The following is a 15,872-nucleotide window of genomic DNA, read 5'->3' on the forward strand; positions in this document are numbered from 1 at the left end:
TAGGATTAGCCCTATTTTCACTGATAAGCAGGTTGAGACTCAGAGAGATCACATGACATGTTCAAGGTCACTGGACTATGTAACAGAGCCAGAATTCAAATCCAGAGCTGTCTGACTCTTAAACCTTTCCACTTTTTACTATTGGCTCATGAAAAGCAAATGTAAAAATACATAATAGTGGGAAAAAGTATAAAATCTTGCAATCGGCTTTTAAAAGTCAATTATGTAAATGTTAGATTTAGAAGACCTAGTATATCAACATTTCAAGTGCAAAAGATCTCAAGATTTGAGTTGATCCTAAAACACCACGAGTCAGTAGTGTGGCTGTCAGAACACTCATACAATCTCAGGTGGCATTCACAGAAGGACTGTGTCCTGGAAAAGGGAAAGAATGTGCCTACTGATTTCTAAGTGCTTATACCAGATGGAGAGAATTGTGATTAATTCTGAGTGCCACATTTTAAAAGGGACTTTAACAGACTAGGGTATGGTTATGCAGAGGAGAGCAGCCAGCTGGTAACAAAAGACACACGCACACGTACATACATATACCCATACATAACGACTGGATTATTTCACAGAGGTGAAATGATTGGGAAAGCCCCAGAGGTGGCTGGAAACCATTCTCAGTTAGCTGGAGGGCTGTCGTATGGAAAGAAAGTCTTCTTATACTCTGTGTGTCTCCAGAGGATAGAGCTATAGTTGGAAGGAGGCAGATTTGGGCCAATAAATGAAAAACCAAAGGCCGGGCGCGGTGGCTCACGCCTGTAATCCCAGCACTTTGGGAGGCTGAGGTGGGTGGATCACAAGGTCAGGAGATCAACACTAGCCTGGCCAACATGGTGAAACCCCATCTCTACTAAAAATACAAAAATTAACCAGGCATGGTGGTGGGCGCCTGTAGTCCCAGCTACTCGTGAGGCTGAGGCAGGAGAATGGCTTGAACCTGGGAGGCGGAGGTTGCAGTGAGCCGAGACTGAGCCACTGCATGCCAGCCTGGGTGACAGAGTAAGACTCTGTCAGAAAGAAAGAAAGAGAGAAAGAGAGAGAGAGAGAGAGAGAGAGAGAGAGAGAGAGAGAGAGAGAGGGAGAGAGGGAGGGAGGGAGGGAGGGAGGGAGGGAGGGAGGGAGGGAGGGAAGGAAGGAAGGAAGGAAGGAAGGAAGGAAGGAAGGAAGGAAGGAAGGAAGGAAGGAAGGAAGGAAGGAAGGAAGGAAGGAAAGGGAAAGGAAGAAAGGAAGAAAGGAAGGAAGGAAGGAAGGAAGGAAGGAAGGAAGGAAGGAAAGCAGGGAGGGAGGGAGGGAAGGAAGGAAGGAAGGAAGGAAGGAAGGAAGGAAGGAAGGAAGGAAGGAAGGAAGGAAGGAAGGAAAAGACCAGAGCATGACTGTACCTTGCATATATTTTTAGGCCCTGAAGTACCAAGCCTGATGCCCAACCAGTTGTCTTGTGGGGTAGTAGGCTTACTAGAGATTTTGAGCAGAAGCTAGATGGCCACTTGTTGTACTCAGGACTCCCATTCCATAAAATAATTGCTACTCCTTGCCCAATTCCACCTTCTTTCCAGCCTTACCTGCTTCCCTCCTGGCCAACTTCAAAGAGGAGTCTTCACTCAAGCCACTCAAGATTGACTTCTTTTTTAATTTTAATTTTAATTTTTTTTTTTGAGATGGAGTCTCGCTGTGTCTCCCAGGCTGGAGTGCAGTGGCGCGATCTCGGCTCACTGCAAGCTTTGCCTCCCGGGTTCACGCCATTCTCCTGCCTCAGCCTCCCGAGTAGCTGGGATTATAGGCATCTGCCACCATGCCTGGCTAATTTTTTGTATTTTTAGTAGAGATGGGGTTTCACCGTGTTAGCCAGGATGGTCTCAATCTCCTGACCTCGTGATCCATCCACCTCGGCCTCCCAAAGTGCTGGGATTACAGGCGTGAGCCACCGCGCCCAGCCTCTATTTTAAGTTTTTTTTACTAGATGAGGTCTCAGTATGTTGACCAGGCTGGTCTCAAACCCTGGGCTCAAGTGATCCTCCTGCCTCAGCCTTCCAAACTGCTGGGACGAAGTTTCCCTCTTGTCACCCAGGCTGGAGCACAATGGTGCGATCTCGGCTCACTGCAACCTCCGCCTCCCAGGTTCAAGTGATTCTCCTGCCTTAGCCTCCTGAGAAGCTGGGATTACAGGCACCCACCACCAAGCCCAGCTAAGTTTTGTATTTTTAGTAGAGATGGGGCTTCACCGTGTTGGCCAGGCTGGTCTTGAACTCCTGACCTCAGTTGATCTACCTGCCTCGTCCTCCCAAAGTGCTGGAATTACAGGCATTAGCCACTGCACCTGGCCTGCTGACTTCTAATTCTCTAGAAACTGTGCTCATCAGGTCTTCTAATTACTAAGCCTTATCCCTGGTCCGACCCCAGAGAGAGCTGTTGATCATTTTCTCTGGGAAGGTCTCATGTCTCTTTCCTTGCAGACCTCCCTCTGTCCGACTCTCATGCCCCATCTTTGTTCCTTTCCAGTCTATTGCTAGGGTCCTTCTCCACTGACAGCCGCCTCAGGCTGTTTTTCAGTGTTCTTTGCTTGGTCCTTCTCATTGTTTGTCTGCCCCCAAGATATCCTATTCATTATGAGGACGGAGCCACTGCTGGGCCCGGACTCATGAACCTGTACATTCAGTACAGACCTCTCTCCTGATCTGTAGACATGTCATTCATTTGCACTGGATATCCCACAATTACTGTGAGCTTCATACCGTGCTCAGCATCGCCTCTGCACTTGCTCTCCTTCCCGCCTTTAGCTTAGTGTCATTGCACTTCAACCTCTACCTGTCTCTCCTGCTCCCAAACCTCATTCTAATTGATAACTGTGTCCGCAGTACTACTTCTAAATCCCCCCTGGACTTGTTACTACCCTTCACCCCACTGCTGCTATGGTGACTCAGACCTTAATCCCTTCTTTAGACTATTACAGTAGTCTTCTAATTGGCTTTCCTGGCTCAGTCTTCATCCTGCCACTAAAGTTTTTATTTTAATTTTTAAAAATATGAATGAGCACATCTTTCCACTCTTTAAGAAATGCTGATAGTTACTTACTGTCTTCAGTATCGAGTCCAGATTCCTTAGCTGTAATCAAGGTTCTTTGCAATACAGCCACAACATACCTTAGCATTGATTTCCAGCCCACATCAGACTTCTCTCTTTTCTTGGAACACAGTTTTCCCTCTCCACACCTTTGTGCCTGTTTTCATCCTATTCCTCTTACAAAAAAGCCACTCCTCTCCTTGCCAACTCATCTCCTCCTTCAGTGCTTCTAGGAAAAGAATCCACTTCCTTTTTCTTGTCTTTGTTTTGAGATGGCATCTTGCTCTGTCGCCCAGGTTGGAGTGCAGTGCAGCGATCTCGGCTCATTGCAACCTCCGTCTCCCAGATTCAAGGGATTCTTCCGCCTCGGCCTCCTGAGTAGCTGGGACTACAGGCACCCGCCACCACGCCCAGCTAATTTTTGGATTTTTAGTAGAGACGGGATTTCGCCATGTTGGCCAGGCTGATCTCAAACTCCTGACCTCAGGTGATCTGCCCGCCTCCTCCCAAAGTGCTGGGATTACAGGCGTGAGCCACTGTGCCTGGCCCCTCTTCCGCTTCCATGTCAGGAGTTTAGGGACACATCAGAGTGAGAAATACAATATTTAAGGTAATGGACTGGATTGACAATTGCAGAGGGACAAGCCTAGTGGGGCTGCCAATATTCAGACACTGGGAAGGGCCCAGCCAAAGAGACTGGGAGGCAACAATGAGGTAGGAGGAAACCTAGTGAGGTGTGATGGAAGGTAAGGGTAGAAAGTGTTTTTATTAGAAGGGGGTGAACATTGTATCAAGAGGCTGCTGAGAGGAGGAGTAAGATGAAGACTGTGAATTTGGATTTGATGTCATGGAGGTCGTTGCGAGCTTCATCGGTGTGTTTTCAGTGGAGTAATAGGGGCAAAAGGCTGACTGGATTGGCTTCAAGAGGTAGGCAGAAATGAGGAAGTAGATGCTTGTTGAATGGATAAAAGTCGGATGAATGAAGAAATAATGTCTTCGAGAGGATCCCATGATCAATCATGAACCAAAATAGATAAATGAGTTATTCTGAGTCTCTGAAAAACTCCCGAGTAGAAACAATGATGTGATTTCAGGGTGCAAAGCTTTGCATAAGTGACAAGGGAATTCAGGCGGGATTACTCAGGCGGTAGGGTGAGTCTAGGGAGGGTTGTTTCTAAGCTCTGTTGTGCTTGCAATTTTATCTCCTCCTGGTCCCAGTTCATAAAGGCCTTCATGCAAGACTTCTCAGAGGGGGCCTGAAGGAAGAGCTGTCCCTGCAGCGACTTGGGTGTAGGATTTTGAGAGATTATTTTCAAACACCTCTTGCAGGTGTGTGGGGTTCCTGAGAATAAGCCTTTCAGGCTGACTCCCGCCCTTTTTGCGGGGTGAGCAGCACCAAGTCTGCCTGGTCAGGAAGAGGTGAGTATGGAAAAACCTGATCCATCCGACATAGTGTATTTGAAAATGCTGTACTTCAAAATGTTTCTCTATAAAAATGTTATATTGAAATAATAATGGAGGTGGACCAAGTGGTCGCCTAGATTTGATGAATAAGCAGGCTGTTCCTACTGGCTCCCCACTGGAGTACAACAGTAATGAAGTATGAAGAATACAAACCTGGGTAGACCAGACCCAAACTTTGATTTTGTGTTGTTCCCTGTGTCATTTTCCTCAAATGGTCAAAGCTGCAAAAGGCATTTTGGTACCGATTCCATATAGAATGTGTTTTTACTTACATGACTGAGGACAACACGTTTCCCTTCATAGAAGCATTTTTGGGGATGTCCAGGGCCCAGATTGTGAAACAGAACCAGCCATAAAGTAACTGAACAACTCCTGTTATACCACATGTCCTGCCGTTCTCCAAATGCATCGTCTGCTCTTATTTGTTGGTGTCTTTGCCCATGCTGTTCCCTGGAGCACCCAATGCCCTTCTTCCTGGCATGCTTAGTTCTAGGAGGACCTTCTACAGGAGGCCTTCCTCACCCACTCACACACAGAGCCCCAGACCACGTTTGCGTGTAGTTCAATTGCCACACCTACCACAGTGAACTTCAATGGTTTTCTCTTCTGGATTTCCCATTGGACTGTGAGTTTCTTGAAGCCTGTGACTTTGTCTTAATTCTGGGGTTCCTAGGTTGTTTTATTTTTTTGCATGCCACCACAGCCAGCTAATTTTTAAAACTTGTTTGCATAGATGGGGTCTCCCTGCGTTGCCCAGGCTAGTCTTGAACTCCTGGGCTTAAGTGATCCCCTTCCAAAATGCAGGGGTTACAGGTGCGAGCCATCACACTTAGCCGTTATTCCTATTTCTATCCTGTGCATCTAGAATAGCGCCTGTACATTTTGAGCACATAATCGTGTTTGTTGAATAGTTGCATGAAGGCTGGAGAGTGTGGATGAATGAATGAATGTATAAAAGGATCAGAAAAATGTTACGCCCCTAATTGAAGCTAATAAAAGAAAAAGAGTGTCAGTGACTTCACGTATATGCAGAATTTGCACATATAATGTTTTTTTCCACATCCGATTGAGACAAGATTATTGCAACGTAATGCGTATGGAAAGGGGAGTGATCCATCCCATGACTTGTACTGTGTGTGACACAAGATTGTGGAATTATGCTGATGAACATCAGAGTTGGGTGGTAGGAATTGATTGGTTTAATTCTAGATTTGTGAGAGAGATGTGATCTGTGAAACACATGAACATGTTTTTGTTTTTGAGATGGAGTCTTGCTCTGTTGCCGAGGCTGGTGTGCAGTGGCACGATCTGGGCTGACTGCCACCTCCGCCTCCTGGGTTCACGCAATTCTCCTGCCTCAGCCTCCCAAGTAGCTGGGATTACATGCATGCACCACCATACCCGGCTAATTTTTGTATTTTTAGTAGAGATGGGGTTTCACCATGTCGGCCAGGCTGGTCTTGAACTCCTGATCTCAGGTGATCCACCTCCCTTGGCCTCCCAAAGTGCTGGGATTACAGGTGTAAGCCACTGTGCCTGGCCAGAACACAGGAACATTTTGGTCCTTGTCTTGTCTTGTCTTTTTTTCTTTTCTTTTCTTTCTTTCTTCTTTCCTTTTTTTTTTTTTTTTTTTTTGACGGAGTTTCGCTCTTGTTGCCCAGGCTGGGGTGCAATGGTACAATCTCGGCTCACTGCAATCTCCGCCTCCCGGGTTCAAGTGATTCTCCTGCCTCAGCCTCCTAAGTAGCTGGGATTACAGGCGTGTGCCACCACGCCCAGCTAATTTTGTATTTTTAGTAGAGACGAGGTTTCTCCACATTGGTCAGGCTGGTCTCTAACTCCCGACCTCAGGTTATCCACCTGCCTCCACCTCTGCCTCCTGAAGTCCTGGGATTACAGGCGTGAGCCACTGCGCCTGGCTGGAACACAGGAACATTTTGGTCCTTGTTATTTCTTTTAAGCAAAATATTTTTTCCTTTAAAATTGGAGCACAAGGTACATCTTAATAAATATGTTTATTTGAAACATCATTTCATTAGTCATGGTTTTTAAATTTTTCATAAAAAAATTTAAAAATAAACCAGCCGTAACCCCTCTGAAGTGGAAGTTACACTGAACCAGTCATTTCATTTCTAGGTGCCTTGGTCTCTTTCATGCATAATTTGTAAAATGATAATAGCCCTTACTAGTATTTACATTGTAAAAGTGTTGTTACTGTAAATTAGGTAGTCTAAAATGGGTTATGATGCCTTCTTTGAAAGACAAGCATTACACACAAATGAGGTATTATTACTTAGTTTTGCCTTTTCAAGCTCGTTAAAGGAGAATTAGATGAAAACTCTGCTTTAAGCAATATTCAGCGGGTAAGTGACTATTGACTTGAGTGAAATGAAAAAAAATTCTTCGGCTGAAAGCTCAGTTTGTGCAGCCTAGCCTGTCTGTGCACGGGCAGAAACAGTGTATTTATATGTGATGTTTACCAGTGTTCTTTATCTCCTCTCTGTGCTCTAATCACAAACTGAAGACAGTTAAGCCTTTCAGTTCAGTCGCTGTATGCGTTTTGGAAAACCTAAGTAATCTGGAATGATTACAACTTAGAAATAATGTTTCCACGAATCAAGTCATGCTGCTAGCTTTCTTACTGATTTAGGGCCTAAATTAACTGTGCCAGGCCTTCACTTCCACTCCTGGTTCTTAGGATGGGGGACCTATTTCAGGTTAGTTACCACTAAGGCCTATGAGCACCTCATTAGCACCCCAACCAGGCCCAGGGCTTTCCTATCTTCTTGGAATACAGGGATAGGATGGCAGGAGAAGGAGTGTTGTGGAAATAAGATTTGAAGAATTGTCGATATCAGAAATTTCATGTGAAGGTCTGAGATCTGAAACAGTACCCTGGGATTCAGGGTAACAGAGAGCTGGTGGTGATGGACACATCTGTACAGCATCGTTTGTGGCCTCTGTGTGGTCTATTGACTCTAACCCATTTCTGGCCGCTGCTCTTGGATTCCGCCCGTCCCTCCCCTCTCATTCAAACCCCTTCAGGTGTCCGTCCATTAGGCCTTGACTCGCCTTCAGTTCCCAGGGCCAACCTTCAGCATTGCTTGCAGTTATAGTCATCCACTTTCCACCTGACCCATTTATTTTGGCTTCTGGATTTTGCTCCTAGGGAGGCCCCCTGCTTGGATAGCTGCCTGGCCAGCTGCAGAGCCAGCTGTTTGTTCCAGACTCCAAGGTGACTACACTCCTCTCCTCTCCCTCTGACTGGTCCCGATACATAGGCCATGACAAGAAGTGAGAGATAGTGACGGTGTGACAAATGTGTCAGAACAGATTCATTCCTCTGTAGGTCATCTCACCAGTGGACTGCTCAGAGTTCAGGTGCACATTCACGCCTCACAGTGGGCCATGGACCAGGAAGTCTGTGTGGACCTCAGAGACCTAGGGACAGGGGCAGGTGCAGAAGAAGAGTTAGGAGGAGGACACAAAAGGCTGATTTGGTTTGTTCTGCAGTTTTGGCCAAGACCAGTACTGGTGTTTGGGCTGCCGTTCAACACACAGGCCATGTCCTTCAAGAGCATTGGCATGAGGTCAGCTGAGCTGACACACAGGTGGTAAGGGCCTAATGGCGGCCCACCTTCCTTAACCTTGGAAAGAAAGTTTAGGGATTATGTCTTCCACTTTCAAGGCAAATTTTTTGAAACAGGTGTCTGTGTCCATTGGTTCCATTTACTCCTCAACTCACTATGACCTGACTGCTGCCTCCCTGGACCCTGCTCCCTGCCAAACTGGTCAGATATCTCCATGGTTCTCACCCATGGGTGCTTCTTAGTCTTTTTCTTGCTTGATCTCTTGATAGCATTTGCCTTTGTGGACCACAGCCTACTCCTTGAAACATGCTTTTCCTTTGTTCTCTGGATACCTCATAATTCTTTTTCCCCTACCTCTCTGGCTATACCTTCTCACTCTTTTTTCCAGGGGTCCTTTCTCTGCTCATCTCATATAGCTTGGATATTTGTGTCCTCCAAACCTCATGTTGAAATTTCATCCCCAGCATTGGAGGTGGGGCCTGGTGAGAGGTGTCTGGATCATGGGGGTGGATCCCTCATGAATGGCTTGGTGCCTTTCTTGCTGTAATGAGTGAGTTCTCGCCCTATTAGTTCACATGAACACTGATGTTTAAAAAGAGCAACACCTCCTCTTCTCACTCTTGCTCTGTCTCTGGCCATGTCATGTGACATACCTGGTGCCCTTCACCTTCTGCCGTGAGTAAAAGCTTCCTGAGACCTTACCAGAAGCAGATGTGACTGCCATGCTTCTTGTACAGCCTGAAGAACTGTGAGCCAAATAAACCTCTTTTCTTTAGAAATTACCCAGCTTCAGGCATTCCTTTTAAGCAACACAGAATGAACTAACACACCATCCTTTTTTTTTTTTTTTTTTTTTTGGTAAGACAGAGTCTTGCTTTGTCACTTAGGCTGGAGGGCAGTGGCACGATCTCAGCTCACTGCAACCTCTGCCTCCCAGGTTCAAGCAGTTCTTCTGCCTCAGCCTCCCCAGTAGCTGGGACTACAGGCACCCGCCACCATGCCCAGCTAATTTTTCTGTTTGTATTTTTAGTAGAGATGGGGTTTCACCATGTTAGCCAGGATGGTCTCCATCTCCTGACCTCAGGATCCGCCCGCCTCAGCCTCCCCAAATGCTGGGATTACAGGCGTGAGCCACCGCACCGGACCCACACCATCCTTTATTTAAGCTTTGGTGTTATTCTGGCTTCTTTCTTTTTCTCTGCTCCTACACACCCTCCGAGGGCATCTCATTCATCGCTGTGAACTCTCTTGTCTGTCACGTACGCATGACTTCTAAACGCGTGTCCTCAGATTTCTAGATCAAACTACTTCCTGTTGCTTTGAGTGTTCCCCAGTCATCACAAAACAAGCACATCGAAAGTTGAACTCAGCACCTTCTCCCCAAAATCTCCTCAATTTCCTCTTCATATTTTTGCTGTCTTAGTGAATGATATCCACTATCCACCCAGTTGTCCAAGTCTTAAACCCGATCTCCAGTCCGGACTTTTCTGTCTTCAAAACTCCAACATGTAATCCATCATGACTTTCAGTAGATTCTATCTCCTCGAGAATGTGGCTTGTACATTTCTCATAATTTGGTGCTGCTCACCTTTCCAGTCTCATATCTGACCACTCTAAGACTCTCTAAACTACTTTTAGTACTCACATACTCAGCATGCATAATCATTCACATTCTTTCCAAAATCTGCGTACGTTGTGCCCTCCACCTGAAACAGACTTCCCCACCTCTTTATTTGGTTAACTCCTTCACACCTTCTAAGTGTCTGTGTACAAGTTACTAACTTCCAATTTTCCCTAAATCTGGGTTAGGTGACCTCCTAGGGCTCTCAGTACTTATCTCTTTATAACACACTTCTTTATCACGGCTGACTTTCCTGTTTCTACCGTGCCCTCTCCTGTGAGGTTCCTGTAAGTGCTTACGGGGACCTTATTTTTTCTATCCACCTTTGTATTCCTAATGCCAATAAAGTATTTGGTATAAAAAACAAATGCTCAAGAAATGAATGAATGCGAATGTCAAAGGTATCATTGTGAAAATAGAAATTACATTTCTGGCTGGGTGTGGTGACTCACAACTGTAATCCCATCACTTTGGGAGGCTAAGGGTTGCCTTAGCCTTAGGCTGCAGGGTTGCTGCAGCCGAGGAGTTTGAGACCAGACTGGGCAACACAACAAGTCTCTCTCTACAAAAACAAAAAAAAGGCAGGGCACGGTGGCTCATGCCTGTAATCCCAACACTTTGGGAGGTCGAGGTGGGCACATCACCTGAGGTCAGGGGTTTGAAACCAGCCTGGCCAAAATGGTGAAACCCTGTCTCTACTAAAAATACAAAAAAAAAATCAGCCGGATGTGATGGTGTGTGCCTGTACTTCTAGCTACTCGGGAGGCTGAGGCAAGAGAATTACTTGAACCTGGGAGGTGGAGGTTGCAGTGAGCCAAGATCACACCACTGTACTTCAGCCGGGGTGATAGAGCAAGACTCCATCTCAAAAAAAAAAGAAAAAAAGAAAAAATTAAAATAATAATAATAATAATAAAAATTAACCAGGTATGATGTGCACCTATAGTACCAGTTAATCAGGGGGCTGAGATGGGAGGATCACTTGAACCCAGGAGGTCGAGGCTGCACTGAGCTATGATAACACCACTGCACTCCAGCCTAGGCAACAGAGTGAGACCCCGTCTCAAAATAATAATAATAATAAATAAAATTTCCAATCGGAGAAAGCAATTAGTATTTTACTCAACAAAGATTTGTCCAGTCCCTCAAACATTAAAGGGATTTATTTAAACACTAAAACTATTGCTGGGCATGGTGGTGCACACCTGTAGTCCCAGCTACTTGGGAAGCTGAAGCAGGAGGATTCCATGAGCCCAGGAGATTGAGGCCAGCCCTTTTAAAAAAAAAAGATAACCCCATCTCTTTTTAAAAAAAGATAAAACAAATTTAGAAGAACTCATCAACATTAGAATTGCAAGCAGAGGGGGCTAGGTACAGTGGCCTATTGCCTGTAATCCCAGCACTTTGAGAGGTCAAGGTGGGTGGATCACTTGAGGTCAGGAGTTCAAGAACAGCCTGGCCAACACAGTGAAACCCCGCATCTACTGAAAAAAAAAAATACAAAAATATTAGCTAGATGTGGCGGTGCACGCCTGTAATCCCAGCTACTCAGGAGGCTGAGGCACGAGAATCCCTTGAACCTCGGAGGCAGAGGTTGCAGTGAGCCGAGATTGCGCCACCACACTCCAGCCTGGGAAACAGAGCAAGACTATGTCTCAAAAGAAAAAAAAAAAAATTGCAAGCAGAGGGTAATGAATAGAGGTATACTTCACATCTGTCCCTTGTGGGCGTCTTTTCCAGAGTTCCATATCCAGACTCTCAAACCATGTTTTGGGATCATCCAAACATTCCGTCCTCCTGACTCCATAAACTATTGGATTCATAACCTGCTCCATACTTGAAAACATGGGGACTGGAATTCGGTAAGTGTTGATGTTTCATTTTTTCTCTGTTTAGTTGTCAACAATGGACCGTACCTGTAGAGTAATGCTTTTGTAATTCTCTCTGGAGTCTTCATCAGAAGATGTGACTGGACTCCTGACTAGTCTAGTTGTTTTCACATTGTTTGAATGTGCTATGTGTACCGAGAAATGTTGTGAAGTCTTCTGAGGAGTTCCATCCTTTCACATTTTCTCCTCTGTTTCATGAGTATTTAAATTCTTTGGGCACAGTGGCTCATGCCTGTAATCCCAGCACTATGGGAGGCCGAGGCGGGCAAATCACGAGGTCAGGAGTTCAAGACCAGCTGACCAACATGGTGAAACCCCATATTTACTAAAAATACAAAAAATTGCTGGGCGTGGTGGCAGGTGCCCGTAATCTCACTACTCAGGAGGTTGAGGCAGGAGAATCGCTTGAACCCAGGAGGCGGAAGTTGCAGTGAGCTGAGATCGCACCGCTGCATGCCAGCCCAGGCGACAGCATGAGACTCCATCTCAAAAAAAAAAAAAAAAAAGAAATTCTTTATCATTGCTCTGTTGATTTTTTCCTAAAGTGACTTTACATAGAGAAAAGTGGATTTTCAGCTGGGTACAGTAGCTCACACCTGTAATCCCAGTGTTTTGGAAGGCCAAGGCAGGAGGATTGCTTGAGGCTGGAAATTCAAGATCAGCCTGGGCAACATAGCAAGACCCCATCTCTACAAATATTTAAAAATTATCTAGGACTACAGGTGGCATGTGCCTGTAGTCCCAGATACTTGGGAGGCTGAGGCAGGAGGATCACTTGAGCCCAGGAGTTCGAGGCTGCAGTGAGCCCTGATCACAACACTGTACTCTAGCCTAGGCAACAGAGCAAGACCTTATCTGAAAAAAATAAAAAATAAAAATAAAAGTGGATTTTGAGACTCAGAAAGACTTGCTCACCACTCATGGCCAGTTGAATAATGCAGGACATGAGTAGTTCAACCATACTCCAAAACCAACTCTGCTTTAGCCATACTGCCTATTGGCAACCCTATTCCATCCCCACTGTCAAATTTCTCTAGCTCCATAACTGCTTTTGTTTTTCTCTTTTTTTCTTTTTTTTTGAGACCGAGTCTTGCTCTGTCACCCAGGCTGGAGTGCAGTGGCGTGATCTTGGCTCACTGAAAACTCTGCCTCCTGGGTTCACGCCATTGTTCTCCCTCAGCCTCCCGAGTAGCTGAGACTACAGGCGCCTGCCACCACGCCCGGCTAATTTTTTTTTTTTTTTTTTTTGTATTTTTAGTAGAGACAGGGTTTCACTGTGTTAGCCAGGATGGTCTCGCTCTCCTGACCTTCTAATCCACCCTCCTAGGGCTCCTAAAGTGCTGGGATTACAGGCATGCGCCACCGCGCCCGGCCTGCTTTTGTTTTTCATAACGCTTCTTTGTTTATTGTCTACCTCTCCTTCTAGAATGTAAGCATCATGAGGGCAGACAATTTTTTTGTTCAGCACTAGATGCTCAGCACTTGGAGTAGTAACTGGTACGCAGAAGACATTCAGTAAATATTTTTTGATTGAATGAATAATGTATTTTTTAAGTTTTTCTTTTAATTTTTATACTTTTTAAAATAGAGATGAGGTTTTGCTATGTTACTCAGGCTGGTCTTGAACTCCTGGCCTCAAGCAATCCTCCTGCCTCAGACTCCCAAAGTGTTAGGGTTACAAGCATGAGCCACCACACCTGGCCCTTGTTTTTCTTTGTTTGTTTCTTTCTTTCAAGAGGTTGATGTGGGTCGGGCACAGTGGTTCACGCCTGTAATCTCAGCACTTTGGGAGGTTGAGGCGGGTGGATCACCTGAGGTCAGGAGTTCGAGAGCAGCCTGACCAACATGGAGAAACCCAGTGTTTACTAAAAATACAAAATTAGCCAGGTGTGGTGGCACATGCCTGTAATCCCAGCTACTCGGGAGGCTGAGGCAGGAGAATCGCTTGAACCCAGTAGGCAGAGGTTGCAGTGGGCCGAGATCGTGCCATTGCACTCCAGTCTGGGCAACAAGAGTGAAACTCCGTCCCCACCCCACCCCCGCCCCCACCACACACACACACACACACACACAAAGGGGCTAATGCACATTCGGATCTCTAGGGATCTAATGAAAGTCTGGTTTTTCCCTGAACACTTTTATCGATGACTAAGACAATAATACTGACGGCACGCTTAAAAAATTTACAGATGACACACACTAGAAAGAATAACAAATAGGTTGGAGGATACAATCAGATTCTCTCCCCGCCCCCAATCCTGACTAAATGTAATAATGAATCATATCAAACCATATAGAGTTTAATGGGTACCAATATAAAGTACTCAAAGATCCCCAAATTGAATTGTACAAGTACTGAGTGGGGGCGAGATGGCTTACAGCTACACACGGCAGGAAGATTTACAGTCTCCTGTTGATTGTAAGAAGATGATGAGTCAACACAGTGGGATGTAGCTTTTTTAAAAATCAATCTTTTGTTGTATTAATAGAAATGTAATGTTCCAGAGGGGAACTAGTTCTCTAGTACTCACCAACGATCAGACCACATTTATTGTGTTTTATGAATTCTGGGCTTCAGACATTCGGATACATTGATCAACAAAGGATTATATGAGAAAAATAAAAAGGATAATAAGAAATCTGCTGCACAGAATTATTCAGAAATAACAAAAAGATCCAAGGTTGTATGTAGGTGTGTAAGGGGGGTGGTGAAAACTAGCATATGTAGCTACCTTTCAAAGTTTGAGGTCTAATCCGGCAGAGGAGAGATTTGATTTCTTCTGGACAATCCCAATGGCAGATTGAGGGCCAATGAGTGGAAGATGTAAGCATGTATATTTCAACCCATTAACACTGGTCAACTGCGAGATCTGCCTAGCAGCCAAATGACAACCATTGGAGGTAGTAAATTCCCTGACCCTGGGGCCCAGAAGCGGGGCAGTCATGCCCCATTCACTGGGTACATTTGTGACAGAAGTTCAAACACCCGAGTGAGGAAATGAGGAGAATAGATTTGTTTATAATAGCAAACACAGAGTGAGTGCGTACTGTATGGCAAGCGCCATAATATGTGATTAACGTGGTTGTCGTTTCTAATACATCAATCCCACTAGCTCATTTTACAGATGAGAAAGTGAGGCTTAGAGGGATTAAGCAATTTGTCCAAGAACTTACACCTTGGTACAAAGCAGATCTGGGATTTGAACCCAGGCAGTCAGATCGCAAACCTTAATTATTCTATAAGGACCCCAAGGTGGGTGTGGTGGTACACCTCTGTAGTCCAAGATACTGGGGAGGCTGAGGCAGGAGAATCACTAGAATTCAGGAGTTCAAGACTGCAGTGAGCTAGGATCATGCCACTGCACTCCAGCTTGGGCATCAGAGTGAGACCTTGTCTCTAAAATAAGTAAATCAAAATAAAAGTAAAGTGTAAGGACTTTTACTTCTAGAAAGCCGTTCTTTCCCACCTTGAGATCCTATCACCCTAATGAAATAATCAAACCGAGGAGTTTATCTCAAAGGGTGGATGATTCTATAGTATGTAGGTTCCCTCTATATGTAATATGCAGGAACTGTATTAGTCTGGCCATTTGCCACTTGGGCATACTAGATGGAGCCCACCATAGGATCTGGCAGAGTAGGTGCTTGCTAATTATTTATTAAGTGAAAAGAATGAACAAATGCTACAAATACAACACCGGCGGGATCTGAAATGACAGAATCTCAATATATTGTGCCTGAAGAAAAGCACATTTCTGGGTCGTCTACTGAGGAGCCTCAGCAAAAGTGATAATCCATCATTCCCAGCAAAGGCCTTGAGAATTCCTGTGCAATTGTTTGAACGATATTCATTTAAACAAATATTTATTGAGTACCGGTCCTGTCCCAGGTATGTCCAATGTGTGAAGGGTGCAGAGGTGAATCGGAGGATGTGCTGTTGGTGGAGGAGAAGACTTGTGGGCAAATTCTTACAGTACCTTGCGACAAGTGCTATAGCAGTTGCATGTATGTTTTTTAAGTATGATGGAAGCAAAGAACAGAAAGGAACTAATTCTGCTAGGTTGAAGGAGTCATCTGATACTTGATTATATTTTATTTATTTATTTACTTACTTTTATTTATTATTCTTTTTTTTTTTTGAGATGGGATCTCCCTCCGTTGCCTAGGCTGGAGTGCAGTGGCTTGATCTCAGCAACCTCTGCCTCCTGGGTTCAAGTGATTCTCCTCCCTCAGCCTCCCAAG

The 15,872-nt window shown here is 45.1% G+C and overlaps 1 protein-coding gene across 1 annotated transcript in view; it reads left to right on the top strand.

Moving 5' to 3' along the window:
* The window catches only part of MKLN1 (muskelin 1), a 377,314-nt gene that overhangs the window by 20,445 nt on the left and 340,997 nt on the right, over positions 1 to 15,872 (top strand). Inside the window, exon 2 of the mRNA XM_065541080.2 lies at positions 11,482 to 11,603. The gene's annotated coding sequence lies outside the window, so the exon portion shown is untranslated. The remainder of the gene's footprint in view (positions 1 to 11,481; positions 11,604 to 15,872) is intronic.

Source organism: Macaca fascicularis, chromosome 3 (genome assembly GCF_037993035.2).
Source record: "Macaca fascicularis isolate 582-1 chromosome 3, T2T-MFA8v1.1".
In the NCBI taxonomy this organism is placed as follows: Eukaryota; Metazoa; Chordata; class Mammalia; order Primates; family Cercopithecidae; genus Macaca; species Macaca fascicularis.